General features: G+C 41.2%; 1 protein-coding gene across 3 annotated transcripts in view; it reads right to left on the minus strand.

Annotated features, from left to right (window-relative positions):
- LOC139765064 (chymotrypsin-like protease CTRL-1) overlaps positions 1-12,500 on the minus strand; it is a 218,943-nt gene that overhangs the window by 98,119 nt on the left and 108,324 nt on the right. Inside the window, exon 2 of one of the 3 annotated variants that reach the window (XM_071692172.1) lies at positions 5,522-5,701. The exons of the other annotated variants lie outside the window; for them this stretch is intronic. The gene's annotated coding sequence lies outside the window, so the exon portion shown is untranslated. The remainder of the gene's footprint in view (positions 1-5,521; positions 5,702-12,500) is intronic. 3 annotated transcript variants of the gene reach the window in all.

A 12,500-nucleotide genomic window follows, 5' to 3' on the forward strand; every position in this document is an offset into this window, starting at 1 on the left:
TGGTGGAGAATCATGAGTTTCTGTTCCTGCTGTCAACCTTAGCAACATCAGAGGTTCCTGAATACGTAGAACACCAGTAACAAACAAGTATGATTACCAAACCAGCAGCAGCAGGAAGGATCAGACGTTGTTAGCAATGATCTAACGTTAGCAGACGACTGACGTCAGGGTTATATGTTTATGTGTTCTTCACTGGTCTGTACACATGCCTTTACTTAACACAACATAATGAACCTACAGAGATATTGTTCCTTCACATCAACAAACAACCACATCCTGTGTGGATCAACACCGACCTAAACTTTGTATGTGGACGGCCATTACGTCACCACACGCAGTAACACGGCCATCATAGCCTCACACTAACTACCCTCGTCAGAAGCACAGGGTAACAAGTCGTACTGATCACCTTGAAATAATTTTAAATGTGATTCAGTCTTGGTGTCTGTCGTTCCCCTGATGTTTCCAAATGAATCTCCTGCAACGTATGACCAACTTTACGAAGTCAAAAGAAAATATAATCAGTTTTGTGACAGACAAATCTCTGACATTTCCATGCATGGTAAATCTGTAATGTTTCATAAGTTCAGCTATCTGTCTCTCTGCGTTACAAAGTCATAACTTTAAATGGACAGAAAACTTCAAAAACTTGTTATTACAAAGCTCAGACATTACACAAGTTCTGTGAACATAATGTGTACATTTCACCACCTATTGTTCCCAGTGGTTCACCACCCAAGCGCCTCAGACATTAGCATTTCCAGTTTGTGTGGTCATATTATCTGAATGATTTATACAGAGTTCTAGTATTTTTCATATCATATTTCAAGTATTTCATAATGCCCCAAATGTCTAAAGTTCCAAAGTTCAACTAGGAATCTTTCTGGTTTCCTCATCAGTTCACTGTTCAGTTGCCTCATCTTCAAATGTCTCATTGTTCACAATACGTATCGTGGAGGGAGGGACTCCAGTGTACGGTGACTGATGAAGGGAGGGACTCCAGTGTGGGGTGACTGATGAAGGGAGGGACTCCAGTGTACGGTGACTGATGAAGGAAGGGACTCCAGTGTGGGGTGACTCATTCTGGTGTCTAACTCCTCTAGTACGTCTACTTAGTCATGTGGAGTGACCTTAAACCTGACCCTTAAGTCCCAAGTCAAAGGCCAGGTCATCGCATGTCGTGATGTCCTCACCAAAGGATCATTGGGTTGTACTTTAGGAGTTATAATGTGTGTATGTATGTGCGTGTGTGTGTGTGTGTGTGTGTGTGTGTGTGTGTGTGTGTGTGTGTGTCAGGGGGAGGGGTTACAACACAGGATCCCTCGTCTGTTTGATGTAGGGTCAATGTAAATGAAAGCGTATATATAACCTCTCCACCCGACTCCCGTCCCTCACATAGCGACAGCCACAGCACCAGTGCAAAGACAGGCACGCACTGGCGGTGGTCTCAGATCACAGCCCTGGAGGACGCTAATTCTTACTCTCCATGTGAAAACGATAAGCAAGGAGGATATGGTAAGACAACACGAGAAGACAAGCGAGGCCAAGAGTGTAAGATAACCGCGGACCGAGTGTGGCGCCAGGCAAGACTTAAGCTCAATGGAACAGTGAGAAAAAATAGATTACACAACAATGAATATCAACAAGTAGAGAATAAGGGGTAAGGTTTCCAAGTAAGAGAGATAAGATCGAGTATCCGTGGAAGCTAAAGCAGACCTTATGGCATATATATATATATATATATATATATATATATATATATATATATATATATATATATATATATATATACCACATCGCTCCAATTCACTCTATTCCTTGCCCTCCTTTCACCCTCCTGCATGTTCAGGCCCCGATCACACAAAATCTTCTTCACTCCATCTTTCCACCTCCAATTTGGTCTCCCTCTTCTCCTCGTTCCCTCCACCTCCGACACATATATCCTCTTGGTCAATTTTTCCTCACTCATTCTCTCCATGTGCCCAAACCATTTCAAAACACCCTCTTCTGCTCTCTCAACCACGCTCTTTTTATTTCCACACATCTCTCTTACCCTTACGTTACTTACTCGATCAAACCACCTCACACCACACAATGTCCTCAAACATCTCATTTCCAGCACATCCATCCTCCTGCGCACCACTCTATCCATAGCCCACGCCTCGCAACCATACAACATTGTTGGAACCACTATTCCTTCAAACATACCCATTTTTGCTTTCCGAGATAATGTTCTCGACTTCCACACATTCTTCAAGGCTCCCAGAATTTTCGCCCCCTCCCCCACCCTATGATTCACTTCCGCTTCCATGGTTCCATCCGCTGCCAGATCCACTCCCAGATATCTAAAACACTTCACTTCCTCCAGTTTTTCTCCATTCAAACTCACCTCCCAATTGACTTGACCCTCAACCCTACTGTACCTAATAACCTTGCTCTTATTCACATTTACTCTTAACTTTCTTCTTTCACACACTTTACCAAACTCAGTCACCAGCTTCTGCAGTTTCTCACATGAATCAGCCACCAGCGCTGTATCATCAGCGAACAACAACTGACTCACTTCCCAAGCTCTCTCATCCCCAACAGACTTCATACTTGCCCCTCTTTCCAAAACTCTTGCATTCACCTCCCTAACAACCCCATCCATAAACAAATTAAACAACCATGGAGACATCACACACCCCTGCCGCAAACCTACATTCACTGAGAACCAATCACTTTCCTCTCTTCCTACACGTACACATGCCTTACATCCTCGATAAAAACTTTTCACTGCTTCTAACAACTTGCCTCCCACACCATATATTCTTACTACCTTCCACAGAGCATCTCTATCAACTCTATCATATGCCTTCTCCAGATCCATAAATGCTACATACAAATCCATTTGCTTTTCTAAGTATTTCTCACATACATTCTTCAAAGCAAACACCTGATCCACACATCCTCTACCACTTCTGAAACCACACTGCTCTTCCCCAATCTGATGCTCTGTACATGCCTTCACCCTCTCAATCAATACCCTCCCATATAATTTACCAGGAATACTCAACAAACTTACACCTCTGTAATTTGAGCACTCACTCTTATCCCCTTTGCCTTTGTACAATGGCACTATGCACGCATTCCGCCAATCCTCAGGCACCTCACCATGAGTCATACATACATTAAATAACCTTACCAACCAGTCAACAATACAGTCACCCCCTTTTTTAATAAATTCCACTGCAATACCATCCAAACCTGCTGCCTTGCCGGCTTTCATCTTCCGCAAAGCTTTTACTACCTCTTCTCTGTATATATATATATATATATATATATATATATATATATATATATATATATATATTGCTTTGTCGCTGTCTCCCGCGTCAGCGAGGTAGCGCAAGGAAACAGAGGAAAGAAATGGCCCAACCCACCCATATACACATGTATATACATACACGTCCACACACGCAAATATACATACCTATACATCTCAAAGTATGCATATACATATACACACAGACATATACATATATACACATGTACACAATTCATACTGTCTGCCCTTATTCATTCCCATCGCCACCCCGCCACACATGGAATAACAACCCCCTCCCCCCAAAGGTGCGCGAGGTAGCGCTAGGAAAAGACAACAAAGGCCCCATTCGTTCAAACTCAGTCTCTAGCTGTTATGTAATAATGCACCGAAACCACAGCTCCCTTTCCACATCCAGGCCCCACACAACTTTCCATGGTTTACCCCAGACGCTTCACATGCCCTGGTTCAATCCATTGACAGCACATCGACCCCGGTATACCACATCGTTCCACTTCACTCTATTCCTTGCACGCCTTTCACCCTCCTGCATGTTCAGGCCCCGATCACTCAAAATCTTTTTCACTCCATCTTTCCACCTCCAATTTGGTCTCCCACTTCCCCTCGTTCCCTCCACCTCTGACACATATATCCTCTTGGTCAATCTTTCCTCACTCATTCTCTCCATAAGACCAAACCATTTCAAAACACCCTCTTCTGCTCTCTCAACCACACTCTTTTTATTACCACACATCTCTCTTACCCAATTATTACTTACTCGATCAAACCACCTCACACCACATATTGTCTTCAAACATCTTATTTCCAGCACATCCACCCTCCTCCGCACAACTCTATCCATAGCCCACGCCTTGCAACCATATAACATTGTTGGAACCACTATTCCTTCAAACATACCCATTTTTGCTTTCTGAGATAATGTTCTCGACTTCCAAACATTCTTCAACGCTCTCAGAATTTTCGCCCCCTCCCCCACCCTATGATTCACTTCCGCTTCCATGGTTCCATCCGCTGCCAAATCCACTCCCAGATATCTAAAACACTTCACTTCCTCCAGTTTTTCTCCATTCAAACTTACTTTCCAACTGACTTGACCCTAAACCCTACTGTACCTAATAACCTTGCTCTTATTCACATTTACTCTTAGCTTTCTTCTTTCACACACTTTACCAAACTCAGTCACCAGCTTCTGCAGTTTCTCACATGAATCAGCCACCAGCGCTGTTTCATCAGCGAACAACAACTGACTCACTTCCCAAGCTCTCTCATCCACAACAGACTACATACTTGCCCCTCTTTCCAAAAACTCTTGCATTCACCTCCCTAATAACCCCATCCATAAACAAATTGAATAGCCATGGAGACATCACACACCCCTGCCGCAAACCTACATTCACTGAGAACCAATCACTTTCCTCTCTTCCTACACGTACATATGCCTTACATCCTCGATAAAAACTTTTCACTGCTTCAAATAACTTGCCTCCCACACCATATATTCTTAATACCTTCCACAGAGCAACTCTGTCAACTCTATCATATGCCTTCTCGAGATCCATAAATGCTACATACAAATCCATTTGCTTTTCTAAGTATTTCCCACATACAGTCTTCAAAGCAAATACCTGATCCACACATCCTCTACCACTTCTGAAACCACACTGCTCTTCCCTAATATATATATATATATATATATATATATATATATATATATATATATATATAGATATATATTATTTATATTTATCATACTTTGTTGCTGTCTCCCGCGTTAGCGAGGTAGCGCAAGCAAACAGACGAAAGAATGGCCCAACCCACCCGCTTACAGTATGACCATATATGATGTACAGGGAAGCAGCAATGTACTAGGCCCAGAATGGATCAAGACTCCATTGTAATGGGAATGTTTCCACGTCCTGATGCGTAACTATGACGACAGGATCTCACATCCATTGTACGTCACTCAACAAGGATGTGTTTACCTGCATACAATCTATGTCCTCAAAAACACATATGATAGCTTCAAATTTTCCCGTTTTACAGCCAATACATGATGTATAAAAATACATGATGTATAGAAATATATGATGTATAAAAATACATGATGTATAAAAATACGACTCTATGACGACCCTTAGGTATCATCTTCAACTGGACCCTAAAGGATCAGGCTATTACTATACACAAGGGCCGTACCTTCGTGCTCAAGGATCGTACTGTCGTGTTCAAGGGTCGTACCGTCGTGCTCAAGGGTCGTACCGTCGAGTTCAAGGGTCGTACCGTCGTGCTCAAGGGTCGTACCGTCGTGTTAAAGGATCGTATCGTCGTGTCCAAGGATCGTACCGTCGTGCTCACAAGGTTTGACGATCCCCAAGACTGATTGATACATGTAGACACAGGTTAGTAATCATTAGAACAGAAGGCAAACAATAAATAATCATGAATAACAATGAAGGATTTTTTTGTGAAGATGAGTAACCTAAGCTACTGGCGGGGAACAGAGGAAGATTAGCGTTACTTTCCTTTGATCATATTCTAGAATGTCTCTAACTTGTTTACTTTTTAACTTCACTGCTCTAGTTAACATGTTAAATGGGTGAGTACAAATATACAGGTAAACAGACAGAACAACAAATAGAAAAGCAGAGAAAAATTTAAGAGCAGAGAGACATATTGAAGACATGGCCGGCGGAATGCCAGGGATGCTGGATAGTGCGTATTGTTCCTTCATTATTCATCCCGCTGATCTTTACCGTAACTCATATTACGTAACCTTTACTCTTGGATTCATGTATGACTAGTTTTAGCCATTTACAAAGTCTTCTTTCAAAGACTTTTGTGTTTATATCACTTGACTCCATCAAACCTTTTAACTTGCTATATCACTCCGAGGTTCAACTTATATAACTCTCTTCCTACTTTTTGGTCTAACTAGAACGTCCTTGTTGCCATCTTGCTCTACGCAAACGCAAAGTTCCAGGATCACATGAAAGATCATATTTTGTATTCCATACAATCTTTATTGTAAAATGTGTGTGTGTGAGAGAGAGAGAGAGAGAGAGAGAGAGAGAGAGAGAGAGAGAGAGAGAGAGAACGCGGTACTTCCGTGTGTTCAGTGTAAGTTTTTAACCCCTTCAGCACAAGTAGTTTTTAGTGAGCCACCGAGCTGATTATGGTGTCAGTGTGAGTTATTTTTGTCGTCTGCTGAGGTACAATGAGTTCCACCCCCTCACCAACTACCACTCCCACCCCATATCAAGAGGTTCCCTCCCTCCCATTACAGCCACACATAATCCACCACATGTACACCAACCTACAAACAAACTATCGTATTCACATATATAAAAATTGCACACATACGTAATAAACACATGAATACAAATGTACACAGATATACATATACAGTAAGATATATACATACACAGCAATATGGTGTAACGAGACTAAGATTTGTCTGTGAACTTTTTGGTGTTTGCTATGTACGAGTCAATTGCTATTCACGTGTATACCATACCGAGAACTTGTTGAGTGGGAGTGGCTGATGACTGATGGTAAGGCAAGCATCTACCTCTAGCGAAGAAATTCGCGGAGAGTAGACAGGTGTGGGTTATGTATGGGTCTGGTAACGGTGGGAAAACCTCACTGCCAGACGTACGATACACCATCACGTTGCCTCCTTACAAGGAGGCCCTACACTACCTTAGCTAGGCTCCACACAGTCTTAATGCAATGTGATATAAAATAAAAGAAATTCATTTCTTTTTCTTTTGTCAGTGTGTTACGTTTGTTTCAATTGACAAGTACATTGCAACAGACTCCTTATAGTCCTACTAGTATCCGCTTCCTTAATTATGTATCACTGGAGAAGTCATGATCTGTAGGGGCACTTTGATCTGTGTGTGTCATGAGGGAAATGACTGAAATCGGTGGTATTTTCTTTGGGTTTAGAGGTGTTGAAGGCAGGTCAAAAAGTTGTATTGACTAACACGGAGAAACCTTCCTCATAGGTCGATGGCCGTAAAACCCAACAAACAAACACGGAGAGTAGACGATCAAAGAAGTTATGCTAACAGAACACAGCGGCTAGTCCAACCTCCTCACAACAAACCCACAAGGACATCACATCTTGGTCCTGCAGGCCAGCTGTAACCCTGCGTTGGTGGCTTATGTTAAACAAAGTAATGATCAACGTGGGATATAGCTTTATTTTGGCAAATGTGCGTAGGTGTGATCTCTCGGATTCCATGAAACTGGTCCATACACGTATATGTTTTCAAGTATGTAAGGTCTACAGTAAGAACACTTGTATTCTTAGGTATCAATCAATGTTATTAACTCACATATCTGTTATCATTAGTCGTCACTTGAAGTATATACCAACCTCCTTACCATCGCTCTCCCTTTAAATGTATTACTGCTTCATTTGTATCAGTGTTCTTTATTACCAATATTGTTTCCACAACAGATATTTTGCCCTTGATAAGTGTTATAACCACCTATTAGCTTAACCTAACCTCAAGGTCAGCAGATGTCTGTCTGCTGCTTTCGTCTCCTAGGCTGTAATCACCTAATAATGGTTACCTGCCTACCTTCTCCACTCTTCCCACACAACACAACAATCCCAGGTATTCAATGAATTTTCGATTATCAGATACTGCAAGTATGTGAAATCATTGTACCATTGTAGACCCAGTGGGTTGTTTAGGCCTATCAACTGTCACAGTCATTAAGGCCGTCAACCTAAGTTACATCCACCAACCGAAAGATCTTTAACATCTTCCTCAGGTGTTAAAGGTAATTCTAAGACCGCACACATTCTCTTTATGCATTTGGCCCAAGTGGAAAGGTTAAAGTTTGGGCATTATAAGTTCGTCAACTGCTGAACGTGCCCATATCCTAAGTTGCCACTTTGTATGTTTACAATGGCTACCAATACGTATTCCACAGAGTTTAATGCCATTCACATGAATTATTGGTCTTTGTAGTAATATGAGAGTTTATATTGCATTCATATAACATATCTGAACCGTATGCCTCATTTGTGATGTTTTCTGGCTTGAATAAAGATGTGCTTCGTGTCGAAAGGATAAATAACAACATGTCGTGCAATGGTTGAGGACTGTGGTGGAATATATTGTAGATTTACGGGTATGATAGTGATATTTGACCAACATGAAGGATCATGCTGACGACGGGTGGGATGAGGAACAAGCATATGACATGGTTTGGTTATTCAGGCTGCGATTTTTCACTTCCCTGCATAAATACAATCCCTTCTGAGTAGGGTAGATCCATGGCACAAACCGTGGGTAGGATCACTTCTTCCAGTTCCCATATCCCATATAAATGAAGCCATCCCCATTTGTTGTAGGTGGCGTGACCGCTTCTGATGACTTTGTAGATATTCTCCGGAGCTTATCTTGTCTCATTTGCGCACCAGCAATATTGCCTTCCGTGTGTGTGGGATGAATAGGTTTTCTCATTAGACAATATAACCCGTATATAACAGGTCTCAACACTTGCATATCCTCATGACGTATCGCTGTGCGAAGCGTTGCCAATCCATGCACTGTCGCTTGAATGGTTTTTCTCATTTCATGGGATTACTATAACGCATGCTAGCTTTGTGAAGTTGGTTTCGGACTTTACTACAGACTGAAACTTGGAGTTCAAGTCGTTCAGGTGAAGAGCTACAGCATTGGTCTTGAAATCCTCTGTTACTGCTGCAAGAATACGTAGATCTTCCTAAGCTGTGATGTTCTTGGGTACACCCGACCCCGGACGCTATTATTATCCATCTTACACACTGGCACTTCCAGTACACCTTGAGGCAAGTCCTGCCATGTATTTATCCACACATCATCATTATCATCAAGGCCGCGTGTAATGTACGTACGATGAAGTTTCTGACAAGATCCTGCGTGACTTTAACCAAAGATGAGGTTATTTGAGATATGTGAGCTCTCTCTCTCTCTCTCTCTCTCTCTCTCTCTCTCTCTCTCTCTCTCTCTCTCTCTCTCTCTCTCTCGTATGACGACCCCTAACTTGCCGGGAAAGACGCCTCCTCTTACATGTAGTAGCAAGATGACCTTCTCCATTATCCGTTGCTCCAGGGAGGAAGGACCTGGACAGTCAGCACACCCAGGCATTTCCTCCTCCTCTCTCAAACCTGTATTACCTTCCCCAGTTCCCTGTACCCTCCACCTACCTACTACACCTTGGCTCTCAACCTGAAGGACCCACAACACTGCATTCCAAAACGGCAATTCTTTTTTTTTTTTTCAGTCTCCTTATTGTCTGCTGGGGTCAGGGCTAACGTAAAGGGACAGCTTCCCTTGTGTCTGCTGACTTCAGGGCCCAAGAGAAGACCCTGAGAACTTACGGAAGAGTTTTCAGGGTCATCGAATATCATTTTGTGACACAATCACCCTAATGTCTTCAGAGTTTAGGGCCAGCCCTCTTAACGTCTGTAAAATTCAGGGCCCACAAGGGACCTTGGGGTCTACATGGGACTTTTAGGGTGGTTGAGCCTCAGGTGGTGGTCAGTAAACACGGTTCACATTCCTGCCTCGTGAAGGTCATCGCTCAGGTCTTGAGCACTACGAAGCTGTCGACCAGGGCTGACACATGATGGTCGGCTGACGATCACAGCACACACCTGACGTTTAGGGATCACAGCTGACGTTCAGGGCTGATAAATGACGTTAAGGGCTTGTGGCTCAGGTTCAGGGACTACAACTGACGACCAACAAAAGATTAGGGCCAGGACCTGCTACCCACGATTCTCTCCCACTTTAGGGAAGCAACCCTTAATGGCATGGCCTTTGAATACCATTATCCTTCCCTTTTTCAATGGTCTTACACCTGTAATGGTCTTACACCTGTAATGGTCTTACACCTGTAATGGTCTTACACCTGTAATGGTTTTACATCTGTAATGGTTTTACACCTGTAATGGTTTACGTGGGACTGGTGGTGACGACGGCCGGCTGGGGGACAATAACCACCCTGCCATCTGTCTGCCTCCCTCCACCTGGGGAGTAGCAACCACAACCCCCTCTACCTGACTCCACCTGGGGAGTAGCAACCACAACCCCCTCCCCCTGACTCCACCTGGGGAGTAGCAACCACAACCCCCTCCCCCTGACTCCACCTGGGGAGTAGGTGGACCACGTCTCCACTATTCTTCCTCAACCGTCAACCTCCCCTGCCTCTCCCCACAGCCTGGGACCCGTACCCCCACGACCTGTCCTTCCTGGGGTTTCCCCAGAAGGGGTCAGGGCTGGACACCTCTCCAGCAACACCACACTGAAGGATATCATAGATAGATATTGATGAAGGATATCAGATAGATATTGATGAAGGATATCACAGATAGATATCATTGATGATGTCATAGATAGATATTGATGAAGGATATCATAGATAGATATTGATGAAGAATATCACAGATAGATATCATTGATGAAGGATATCACAGATAGATATCATTGATGAAGGATATCACAGATAGATATCATTGATGAAGGATATCACAGATAGATATCATTGATGAAGGATATCATAGATAGATATTGATGAAGGATATCATAGAGAGATATTGATGAAGGATATCATAGATAGATATTGATGAAGGATATCAAAGATAGATATTGATGAAGGATATCATAGATAGATATCATTGATGAAGGATATCATAGATAGATATTGATGAAGGATATCATAGATAGATATCATTGATGAAGGATGTCATAGATAGCTATTGATGAAGGATATCATAGATATTGATGAAGGATATCATAGATGGATATCATTGATGAATGATATCATAGATAGATATCATTGATGAAGGATATCATAGATAGATATTGATGAAGGATATCATAGATAGATATTGATGAAGGATATCATAGATAGATATTGATGAAGGATATCACAGATAGATATTGATGAAAGATATCACAGATAGATATCATTGATGAAGGATATCACAGATAGATATCATTGATGAAGGATATCATAGATAGATATTGATGAAGGATATCATAGATAGATATTGATGAAGGATATCATAGATAGATATTGATGAAGGATATCATAGATAGATATTGATGAAGGATATCACAGACAGATATTGATGAAGGATATCACAGATAGATATCATTGATGAAGGATATCACAGATAGATATCATTGATGAAGGATATCATAGATATATATTGATGAAGGATGTCATAGATATATATTGATGAAGGATATCATAGATAGATATTGATGAAGGATATCACAGATAGATATCGATGAAGGATATCACAGATAGGTATTGATGAAGGATATCATAGATAGATATTGATGAAGGATATCACAGATAGATATTGATGCAGGATATCACAGATATCATTGATGAAGGATATCATAGATATTGATGAAGGATATCACAGATAGATATCATTGCTGAAAGATATCATAGACAGATATCACTGATGAAGGATATTACAGATAGATATCACTGATGAAGGATATCATAGATAGATATTGATGAAGGATATCATATATAGATATTGATGAAGGATATCATAGATAGATATCATTGATGAAGGATATCATAGATAGATATCACTGATGAAGGATATCACAGATAGATATTGATGAAGGATATCATAGATAGATATTGATGATATCATAGATAGATATTGATGAAGGATATCATAGATAGATATCATTGATGAAGGATATCACAGATAGATATCATTGATGAAGGATATCATAGACAGATATCATTGATGAAGGATATCATAGATAGATATTGATGAAGGATATCATAGATAGATATTGATGAAGGTTATCATAGATATTGATGAAGGATATCATACATAAATATTGACGAAGGATATCAGATAGATATCAATGATGAAGGATGTCATAGATAGATATTGATGAAGGATATCATAGATAGATATTGATGAAGGATATCATAGATAGATATCATTGATGAAGGATATCATAGATAGATATCATTGATGAAGGATATCATAGATAGATATCACTGATGAAGGATATCACAGATAGATATCATTGATGAAGGATATCATAGATAGATACTGATGAAGGATATAATAGATAGATATTGATGAAGGATATCATAGATAGATATCATTGATGAAGGATATCACAGA

The sequence above is a fragment of the Panulirus ornatus genome, chromosome 52, assembly GCF_036320965.1.
Source record: "Panulirus ornatus isolate Po-2019 chromosome 52, ASM3632096v1, whole genome shotgun sequence".
In the NCBI taxonomy this organism is placed as follows: Eukaryota; Metazoa; Arthropoda; class Malacostraca; order Decapoda; family Palinuridae; genus Panulirus; species Panulirus ornatus.